The sequence below is a fragment of the Rhincodon typus genome, chromosome 19 (genome assembly GCF_021869965.1).
Source record: "Rhincodon typus isolate 14 chromosome 19, sRhiTyp1.1, whole genome shotgun sequence".
NCBI classification, from domain to species: Eukaryota; Metazoa; Chordata; class Chondrichthyes; order Orectolobiformes; family Rhincodontidae; genus Rhincodon; species Rhincodon typus.
Window position 1 is genome coordinate 9742036 of NC_063350.1, and position 11537 is coordinate 9753572.

The 11537-nt window shown below is 46.3% G+C and overlaps 1 protein-coding gene across 1 annotated transcript in view; it reads right to left on the reverse strand.

Annotated features, from left to right (window-relative positions):
• The window catches only part of LOC109932249 (protein CBFA2T1-like), a 77946-nt gene extending 73272 nt beyond the window's left edge, over nt 1-4674 (reverse strand). The window contains exon 1 of the mRNA XM_048608529.1: nt 2361-4674. The gene's annotated coding sequence lies outside the window, so the exon portion shown is untranslated. The remainder of the gene's footprint in view (nt 1-2360) is intronic.
• Between the last annotated feature and the right edge of the window lie 6863 nt (nt 4675-11537).

Genomic DNA, 11537 nt, shown 5'->3' on the forward strand with positions numbered 1-11537 from the left:
GTGCGAGCCCCTGCGTGAGAGCTCGCGTGTGCGAGCCCCTGCGTGAGGCAGCAATTGAGAGAGTCTGTGTGTGGGAAAGGCTACAGAAGACCTCTGACGATTTAAAGTGAGATCCACAAGTTGGCCAAATCCTAACCATTTGTGGTGTCTCATATACACCTGGAATATTGGTTGATCAGCATGATGAAGAATTGAAGAATACTTTTGCTGGGCAAATTGGTAAAGGAAACAGATAACTAATGGCCAACAGTCTGCCTTGCACAGGAACATCGGTGATCCTACCAACTCCAAACACCATCAGCATGAAGGTATCCACCACTCAGACCCACCTCACTACTTGTGAATCCCTCTGAAGTCTGCAGCCTAATACAGAAACCCAAACTTACCAAACTGGCTCTGACTGGTGCCTGATTGCAGAGTAAATGCAGCCCATTTACTGAACAATACAGACCAGGCAGATTCTTGCATTATCACTGGCCCGTGCTCAATAAATGATCTCAGCCAGGGATATGATTACACCTGGTGCCCATGCACCTCGGCTGAGAGGTGGGGTGGGGGGGTGGGAATTGTTGATGTTTTTTTAAAGACATATCCAGAAGTGCTCTTACACACAACTGAACATTTATTATCTCCCCATCACCAAATCACCCATGGGGTTTTTCTTTCATCTACTATCCACAACCAGTAAATCACCGGAATTTCCCAACTGAATAATTTACTTACAAAACCTGTTCAGGGCAATGCAGACCGATCGAAGGTGAGGGAGAGGGAGGGGAGGGGGCTAAACGGAGTTGGAAGGCCAGTCGAAACACACTCCCCAACTCACTCTAAAGACATTGAGCGTACTGGTGGACACCATGTGCTCCCTCTCCAAGGACCACTGGTGTGAATTGTCTATTAATTGGGTGTTAATTAAATTCAGATAGTGCGTATAAAGTGGGGATTTACCAGCACTTGAAGGAAGGGTCTCCTACGGTGCAGTGGTACTCTCCCTATCTCACAGCAAGGAGGCCCAGGTTCAAATCCTACCTGCTCCAGAGGTGGGTGTCAACTCTGAACAGATTTCGTTAAGTGTGCCTATACTTGAAAGAGGTAGTGTTCCCACCTCTGAGTCAGGAGGCCTGGATTCAAGTCCCACCCGCTCCAGAGGAGCGTCATAACATCGCTGAAAAAGTTGGTCAGAAAGTACCCTATACCCGAAGGAACAGGCTGAAAGAGGTGCGTACAAAATGAAATGTGCAACTGCATACTAAAGCTTACAATGTTTGGTTCAGGACCAACGCCAGGATCAAATGCGGGTGACAACACAAAAAACATGCCTGTGTCTGAGTACACGCGTGTGTGTGTTTGCACACACGTATCAATGTGTGATCATGAGTAACACACTGAACATGCTTTCTCCTGACCTCAAAGCACCAGGCAGTCAGTGGATTTTCTATGTATTGGAAGATAAGGCTAAGTATGGTTGTGGATAGATTCTTGAAGCTGGGGTTGGAGTGCATAAGGAGAAGCAATAAAAGCACTCACCAGCTCGGAAAGATCTGGAGGCTGCATTTTCAGGGCCCTCACTTTGAGGTCTGGCCTACAAGTGACTCCAGGCCTACAAGTGACTCCAGACCCACAGCAAATTGGCTGACTGTCAACTGCCCTTTGTGCATTTAGGGGATGGGCAATAAATGCTGGCCTAGTTAGTGATGCCCGCAGACCAGGAGTGAATAATAATAATAAAAGGCGGCCCCTGAATATGCCCGAACTAAAAATTAGCCGCAGTTGCTGAAGGATCCCCTCTACAGGAAGGTCTGAGGCCCAAAACGAGGAGTGGGTAAAACAGGGAAGGTCTCCAGGTCTGCCACCCCCTGACCTCTCCCAGGAGAGCTGGTCCAGTCTCTGCCACTTCGGGGGCACACAGTCCCCCCCTCACTGTGTGGTGTAGTGGTAGTGTTCCCACTTCTGAGCCAAGAGGCCTGGATTTAAATCTTACCGGTTTCAGAGATGTGTCATAACGTCACTGAAAAGGTTGATCAGAAAGAACCCTATACCCAGAGGAACAGGCTATAAGGTTAGTTGTGTACGAACTGGATCATAACCAATGGCCTTAACAAGAGCAGGTAACTCCTCCGATTCCAAATCCAGGGAAGTGACCCAGGGAGGGGGAGGAGGCTGGAATGGCGCCACAATCTGTCAAAACAAAATCATGTACCCGTCCCCCTCGCTTCGGCCCGTATTCAGAGGGTGGGGGTAACATTCAGGTCACAGACACAAACACCTTTGTACAGACTTTGAGGCAGACATGCGCACATATGCACACGCACGCACACACAAACAGGCATGCACTCAGTCAAACACGCCAACACACTTACTGAGGTGCTTTCGCACTCTCGTTTGCCTCCCATCCAACTACGAGCAGAACTGGCCTGAGAATTCGCTGTCCAACAGCTAATCTTCGCTGGTTCTCGGTTAATCCCTTCCACACTATTGAATCGAAACCCCCAAAGGGAGTTTCAGCTCCTCCGCCACAAAGAAAAACAGCAGGCATCCTAATCAGCACAGCCAGCTGTGACCACAACATTCCAACTGCTGGCTTTCTCAGAATTTCTTCACTATTTCACTACTGGTAGTCAGGCTGTATAACTTAACCGCCAAAGCCACATCAACCCCGGGCACCTCACTCAGCCCGGGAGAGTGGAGAGTCTGTTTAAGTCAGTCCTTGCACCAATTACTGGTTACATCAATCCAATCCCACCTGAAAACCGTACAAACTGGTTTCCAGGAAAGATTCCGACTCGGGTCTTACTGGTTCGCTATTTGTGAAGACTCCCTCCGCAACCCCCGCCCCCCCAACTTCAGTGACCGGCGCTGTGTTGTCCAACGTCGACTCGCAACGACAGATTTCAACGCCCACTGGGTCAACGGAAACCAGGTTCGAGCCTGTTCCTGATCGCTGTCTCGAGACTCTTGGTTGGCGCGTGGCTGCCAACTCAAGGAAACTATTCCAAAGAGAGCACCTTGGTTTGAACAGCGCAGCTTCACTCCGCTGAGCGAGATCCAAGATGGCTGCCCGTCTCTACAGCAGTGAGGTGGAGGAAAAGAAATCGCACCAAATGAGGCTCAAACAAAGTCATCAAGTCCATCTAGAACGTACGGCAGTGCTGCAAATAGGGAGAAACTGCTCCTGCTTTCATAAACGGAGCAAGAACGAGGGGCCGCTGATTTAAAGTGATCTGCAAATGAAACAAGAGAGTGAGGTGAGGAGAACATTTTTCCACTCAGCGAGGAGTAATGCACTGCCTGGAAACGTGGTGGAGGCAGGATCAACCGAGGGCACCAGATGGTTAATACAGATGAATATAGTGTGAAAGGGTTCGGGGTAAAAGCAGGAGATTGGCACTGAGTAAGGATGGTCATTCAACGAGTTGGTGCAGGCTTGAGGGGCTGAATGGCTTCCTTTGGTGCTGGAACACTATGATTCTGTAGTCGTCTTTAACCAGCCACATTCCACCACAGCGGAGATAGTACACCATCACCTTACGAACTGCACAGGCACCATACTGAAGGGACTCCCAGCGGGAACTCAGCCAACAAGAGAAAGATATCCCATCAATGAAAAACAGGGCAAATTGCACAGACTAAGCTTGTATTCCCTGCAGTATGGTTAAGGAGTGATTTAACGGAGATGCTCAATTGGAGCGAAGGAGGGTAGAAAAGATAGAGAAAAATCAACATTAAAACTAAAAATTGTTCAGGAGGGTTGTAAGGAATTATAGGGTCATGGAAACATGGAGGAATTGGCTCTCCTCCCAAAACTGGTGAGTCTGGGGAAGGAGAGCCAGTTCAAACTGGGAATGATAGATTTTTGGTAGAGGAGGGGTATCGGAGTGGTGACTGAACCACAACAAGCAAATGGAGTGAGGATATGAATGGCACAGCTAGCTTAAAAGCAGCCTCCCCCTACTTCAATAAGCCGCATGCACAAAGGCACACACATTGTGCGGAGTGCTGCACTCCTCAGTGTATTTAAGTGGGCACTTCGCTTTGTAGAACACATAGCATGAAAGCAAGACGTTGCAGTCTCTTGTTATCCGTAGAACAATCTGTTTTGAATCGTCCGAGCAGCCCGGACTGAACAGGAAGTTTAAGAAAAAAACACTTGCGTCATGGCCTCTCACAGACTTTAATCAGATCCTGCGACTCACCATCAATTTTGCCACAAAACGTCCACCCTTAATTAAATAGGTTTCTATGGTACTACACCAACTGGGAGCTAGAGATCAGACCTTGTTTTGTCTGGTACCTGGGTAATAAGTCACGTTAAAAAGGTTAGTTTTGTTGGGTCACATCCTGCACCTGCAGATGAGCTTGGATAATATTCAGGCCTTTTTAGCCACTGTCCTGAGAATGCATTGCAACCCTGACATGGAATGTCATATTGTAAACAGTAAAACTCTTATACTCGTATCGAACAGAACATGCTGTGTTGGGACATCTTGAATTTTCTTGCAAATCCTGTAACGTACAAGTCAAAAAGTTTCTGTTTACAAGTCTTCTGAATTAAGCATATTTCTGGGGAAGAAACATCTATAAGGGATCTAGTCCCTGAATGAGGAACAGTCTCTGGTTCAAATCCCGCCACAGCAGATGGTAGAATTTGAAAGCAATAAAAACCTTGAATTAAGGATCTAATGATGACTGTTGTGGATTGTTGGAAAACCCCATCTGCTTCACTAATGTTGTTTAGGGTAAGAAATGTGTGGAGATGATGGTCCAGTGGCATTAAATCGCTGAACTGTTAATCCAGAGACCCAGATAACATTCTGGGGACCCGGGTTTGAAGGGAGGCAGATGGTGGAATTTGAATTCAATAAATATCTGGAATTAAGAGTCTAACAATGACCATGAATCCATTGTCAATTGTTGCGAAATATCCATCTGGTTCACTAATGCCCTTTAGGGAAGGAAACTGCCAACCTTACCTGGTCTGACCTACACGTGACTCCAAACCCACAGCAATGTGGGTAACATTTGAGCAGTTAGGGATGGGCAATAAATGCTGGCCATGCCTATGATACCCACATCCCATGAATGAACAAGAAGAAAGTTCAATGTTTTATTATTAATCCCAATCTGAAAGGACCAGCATCCTGACCTTAATGAGACCGGAAGATGGAATAAGAAAAGACAACACTTTTTTTTTAAAAAAAGCTTAGTTGGTGGAGCTGGTCAGGGCCTAACTTCCCTGATCCCCAACACGCAAAACCACACCCCCAACAGATCTCAGAGCCGTTCTGAATGGAAGTGAACAAACGAGATCAATCTTCAATGTGGGGCACTGCCTAACTTGGCATTGCTGGTTTGATGGTAAATATCCTGGATGTGACATGGGCAAGGCCTAACAAGGAGGCAGGTCCCAGGTGACAGGAGCACACCATTATATTTCTAATCTTTATAAATATCAAAATGTCTCAACAGCAGAGAGAAGTGGTAGAATTGGAAACTGTCTTTCTTGTTAAAGAAAACCAACCCTGCTAATTATACAATGCTGGCTTTCTGTTACCACGAGTATGTCAGCTTCAAACTGAAGAGTTCTGAAGAGTCAAATTATCAAAGATGACTATGTGGACTGCAGAGAGAGATAATGGAATTAAGCCATTAGGAGATGACAATTGAAGAAATACAGGAGCTAATTTCAGGTTATGGCCCAGCCACATGCACTCACAGATAAAGTTCTGTTGCAAACGATCAACTTAAACGTACTCAATGAATGTGGAAAGGAAGAGATCGAGTTTATGCCTGTCTGAAAGGTTGTCCTAGGTCAGACTTGAATTCATGTGAATACAAAGTGAAAATTACTCTCCTCCGATGAGCTTTTCAGATGACAGTCAAGATGAAACATGGCCCATTAAGTAATTCACACTTTAACTGGTTCCAAATTATGAAACGCTTCATTATTTATACAACAGCTTTTTTTTTGCAACGAGTAGTTACTAGGCAAATGATGACAGACAGGCAGTGGAGGAACAAGGTTATGCTTGCGTCAAGTATATCTACAAAGTGACAGAAATTCTCCCCAAGGATTTCTTTCGTTGTCTGAAAAGCATCAGCTTCCTGGCTGGGATATCACTTCACAGGCAGCACATGTTCTCCAAGACCTGAGACAAGTCACCATGATTCATGCTGTCAGTGTCCGCGAGTCAACGCCTGACAGTTTGATCCTACAGGTGCTCTACAAACGCAGGATCTGAATGACATCGAACCCCGGCCCTTAAGTGCGAATGACACCCTTGCCAACCTGAGATGGGCATCTTGTATACCTCCTGAATCGCCAGAAGTAAAATATGTGGGAGACTGCACCAAATATCCACTCCCATTCCAACCCTGGGTCTCGTTGGATGTATCAAAATCACTGGGTTACCGGTCCAACAACAACTGCATTACCATAGGTGACACCACTTGTACATTCACACAGCACAGGGGGTTATTCACCCCATTGTGCCCATTCTGGCTCTTTCAAAACCATCCAAATAATCCCACAGCCCCTGCTCTACCTTCATAGTGTTGCAAATTACTCCTTTAAAAATGTATCCAACTCCTTTTTGAAATTTACCAGTGAATCTGTTTCCACCATCCTTTCAGACAACATGCTCTAGATCATAACAACTCACCTCAGAAACTAAATTCACGCCTTTTGGTCACTGACCCTCCCAATCCAATCCGTCACTACCTACTTTTCAAAACCCCGCACTGATTGTGATCATCTCAACTGAATCTCCCCTTAATCTTACAGGCAGCAAGGATAATCCCAGCTCTCTATTCTCTGAGTAGCAGAATGTCCTCATCCCTGGTCTCCACTGCTCTCATACAATAGGTTACAGTTAAGCCTCGGTTTAGATGGACGGCCTGCATTTTAATTATAGAATCCCTACAGTGCGGAAACAGGCCATTCGGCCCAACAAGTCCACACCAACCCTCTGAAGAGCATCCCACCCAGACCCATCCCTCTACCCTTTCCCTGTAACCCACATGTCCCATGGCTAACACACCTAATCTACATATCCCTGAACACTATGGGCAATTTAGCAATGGCCATTCACCTAGACTGCACATCTTTGGACTGTGGGAGGAAACCCACACAGACACGGGGAGAATGCGCAAGCTCCACACAGACAGTCACCCGAGGGTGGAATTGAACCCAGGTCCCTGGCACCGCGAGGCAGCAGTGCTAACCACCGAGCCACCGTGCTGCCCTTGCTGGAACAAAGATCAAATGTATCCTGCATTCTGGTGACAGTGTGCCTCTCAAGGTGAAAATCCAGATTTTAGCTGTTTCCAGGCTCTTCGTTCTTGAACTTTTCCATTCCACCTCTCTCTTCTTAAACCTCTTGGTCACCTATTTTGTTGGATAATCCTCCCTGCGTCACTGAGTTGAAATCCACAGACCTAGGTTAATACTCTAGGGACATGGGTTCAACTCCCAACAAGACAGATGGTGGAATTTAAATTCAATTACTAAACACTGGAATTGAACTCAGTCTCTACTCACATTTTCATGGTCACCTTATGTTGTCATAACAGGCCACCTAATGCCCTTAAGGGTAGGAAATCTGCCATTCAGGTGCACTACGGAGGCTGTATAAGACTCTGGTCAGACTGCATTTGGAATACTGTGAGCAGCTTTGCGCCCCGTATCTACGGAAAGATGTGCTGGCCCTGGAGGAGCTCCAGAGGAAGTTTACAAGAGTGTTCCCAGGGATGAAAAGCTTGTCATAAGAGGAGCGGTTGAGGATTCTGTGTCTGTACTTGATGGAGTTTAGAAGGATAAGGGGGGACCTGATTGAAACTTACAGAATACTGAGAGGCCTGGATAAAGTGGACATGGAGAAGATGTTTCCACTGGTAGGATAGACTAGGAACTGAGGGCACAGCCTCAGTGAAGGGACAAACCTTTGGAAATGAGATCAGGAGGAATTTCTTCAGCCTGTGGGTGGTGGATGTGTGGGACCCGTTGCCACAAAAGGCTGTAGAAACTAAGCCATTGAGTGTATTTAAGACAGAAATAGATAAGTTCTTGATTAGTAACGGGATCTACGGTTACTCGGAGAAGGCAGAAGAATGGAGCTGAGAAATATATCAGCCATAATCAAATGGCAGAGCAGATTTGATGGGCTGAGTGGCCTAATTCTGCTCCTATATCATATAGTCTTGTGACCCTTACGTGGTCTGGCATACACGTGACTCCAAACCATCGCAGTAACGTAATTGACTCTTAAATGCCCTCTGAAATAGCCCTCACATGCCACTCAGCTCATGGGCAATTACGGATAGATAGCAAATGCTGGCCATGTTACTGACACCCACATTCCGTGAAGGGGTATATAACTGTTCCTATGTAAAAGGGTACCAGTTAAGCATAAATGATTATTGATGATGAGAATGACTGGCTCAACTGGCCTCCCTCTGAGCCACTTTGGGAATCAGGCTAGCCCTCTCTCTCTCTCACACACAGAGAGTTTTGCTCTGTTTTGCATGTCTGTTTTGGATTAGAGAAAGTCTAGCCTTCAGAGTTGTAACACACATGCTTCACTCCTCCCACGCTCAGATTTCAGACGATCCGGAGAAAATGTAACCAAAATAAACATGAAAGAAAGGCAGCATCAAATGCCAACCCAGTTGAGCCACTAACGAACCCTTTAATCAGCGCATAGCATCCTGAATTTCAGTCATTTCTCCCTGCGGGCACATCACATGCACCAGGTGGTTTGAATCGAATGCATTTCCTGAGTAAGAAGGTGCCAACAAACAGCTGAGGGCCAATGCAGGTGACTCACACAATAACCTGTCATTGCTAACTGCACATTTTCCCACCCACGTTTCAAAACATTCCCTGCAACCTCATCCTTTAACCATAAAAATGGCAAATCAGAAATAATTCTCTTCCCCTCCACAACTTGCCAACTCTGTCCCATTGCAAGAAATGTGGCTGTAGCCTGAAAGCCTGGAACTGAATTCTATTTCAAGAGACTCATGCCATCTTGCTCTCTCTTTCAACAGAAATACACACACGCATCTACCAAGATCTGGATAAACTGTTAACCTAAAACATCATGCTTTTATTCTCAAATAAAACCAGAAATTGCTGGGATATATCAGCAGGTCTGGCAGCATCTGCAGAGAGAGATCAGAGTTAATGTTTTGGGTCCAGAGATCCTTCCTCAGGACAGACCCTTCCTCAGGACCAATTGTGAGGAAGTGTGACCAGACCCGAAACATTAACTCTGTTTGTCTTTCCACAGATGCTGCCAGGCCTTGGAGATGTTCCAGCAACTGCTGTTTTTGTTTCAGATTTCCAGCATCCGCAGTTCTTTTGGTTCTTTTTTTTATCTTTTATATTCTGTGCTCCTGGCTCTCCTGCTGTTCGTGCCGGGCAATGGGTAGCGCCCCTGCCTCTAAGTCAGAAATGCAGAGTTCACGTCCTACTCTAGGACTTAATGGCCATCGATACTGTGTTCATAGCAGGACCAAACAGTTTGAACACCAACCTGCAGGCAAGAGTGATTCCTGGCCAGCTATGGGTTGCTGTAGATGGCACTATGTAATTCTTTCAAATGCACATGTGATCTGGTTGCCATTGCCAAGGCCAACACTGGCTGACCATCTCTAATTGGCTTTAGGGGAGTGGTGGTGAGCCCCCTTCTTGAGTCACTGCAGTCCCACTGCTGTCTCAGGAAGGGGTTCCAGGATTGTGACCCAGCGACAATGAATGAATGGTGTGATGGTGAATGAATGGTTCAAATCCAAGTCAAGATGCTGTGAGACAGTGGGGTTTGGGGGTGTTAGCTTGCAGCAGGTTGCTTTCTCTTGGATGGTGTTGAGCTTCTTGAATGATTGGAGCCGCACCCATCCCAGGCAAGTGGGGAGTATTCCCTCACACTCCTGACTTGTGCCTTGTAGTTGGGGCAGAGGAGATGAGTTACTCACTGCCATATTCCTAACCTCTGACCTACTCTTGTCGCCACAGTGTTTATGTGGTGGGTCCCATTAAATATCTGGAAAATTTTAACCCAGATTAATACTCTTGAACATCAAGGGGCGATATTTAGATTCTCTCTTATTGGAAAGGGCAGTATTGAGGCAGAAATATTATTAACCATTTATCAGCCTTAGCCTGTAATGCGCATCTTTTCACTTTTGAAAATTGCATTGGAGAACAAATACAACTCTCTCCTTCCCAAATTAAGATCCTGCAGAAATAGGTTGCACACTGATCTAAAAGGTGGTAAGGAATTTTATAAGAAGGACCGAATCAATGATGTTGGGTCCTTTTCTCTGGAACTTGGGGCTCCTGGAGTTGTCAGCTGTAGCAACGTGGACCTGGAACAGTTATAGCTCTCCTCCAGCATGCAGCGAGTAGATGAACTGGCCACGTCAATTCCCAAAGGAGATGATGGGCAAGTCACTTTGGCCAGGGACCCTGCTGACACTGCTGCAGGTAGCCACAAGGAGGAGCAGCAGTCTAGGATGTCCAGGATGACTTTCCCCTCAGTCAGGCTCCAGGAGACCTGACAAAATCCAAGCTGAGGGAGTGCTGCACTGTCGGAGGTGCCATGTTTTACAATGTGATAATAAACTGGGTCCCGTCTCCACTCCCAGGTGAACATAAAAGAAAATCACATATTTGAAAAGAAACCAGGACAGTTCTCCCCAGTTACCTGGCTAATATTCATCTCTCAACCAAATATTGCTGAAGGAAAGGATCGATGCTCCTCAGTGGTCATTACCTCAATGCTGTTTGCGGGAGCTTGTTTTTTAAGTTCCCCCTTCAAGGCACTCACCATCCTGACTTGGAAATATATCACCGTTCCCTCAGTATCACTGGGTCAAATCAATTCCACCCTCGGGTGACTGTCTGTGTGGAGTTTGCACATTCTCCCTGTGTCTGTGTGGGTTTCCTCCGGGTGCTCTGGTTTCCTCCCACAGTCCAAATATGTGCAGGTTGGGGTGGATTGGCCATGCTAAATTGCCCATGGTGTTCAGGGATGTATAGATTAGGTGGGTTATAGGGGGATGGGTCTGGGTGGGATGCTCTGAGGGTCGGTGCGGACTTGTTGGGCCGAAGGGCCTGTTTCCGCACTGTAGGGATTCTATGATCTAAAACTCCTGGAATTCCCTCCCTGGTGGCACATGATGTCTACCTACAGAACATGGATTGCAGTGGTTCAAGAAGACAGCCTTCTCAAGAAGCATCTAGGGATGAGACAATAAATGCAGGCCCAGCTGGTGACACCCACATTCCAGGAGTTAATAGAAAAGAAAAATTACATAGTAATGTAATACTTCACAGGGCGTGCAGTGTTTTGCGATGTTCAAAGCTAGTGAAAGGCACTACATAAATGCCATTGTAAGACTTGTTTCTTGGCGCCACCTGACCACCAGCCTAGCTGCACCACTTGTTTAAAGATTTGGTCCTTTTTTTTTTCCTTAATTAGGGTCTTCCTAGTGACTTTTCTTTTCTACAAAAGAAAAATCAATAGCGAAAGGTGCTA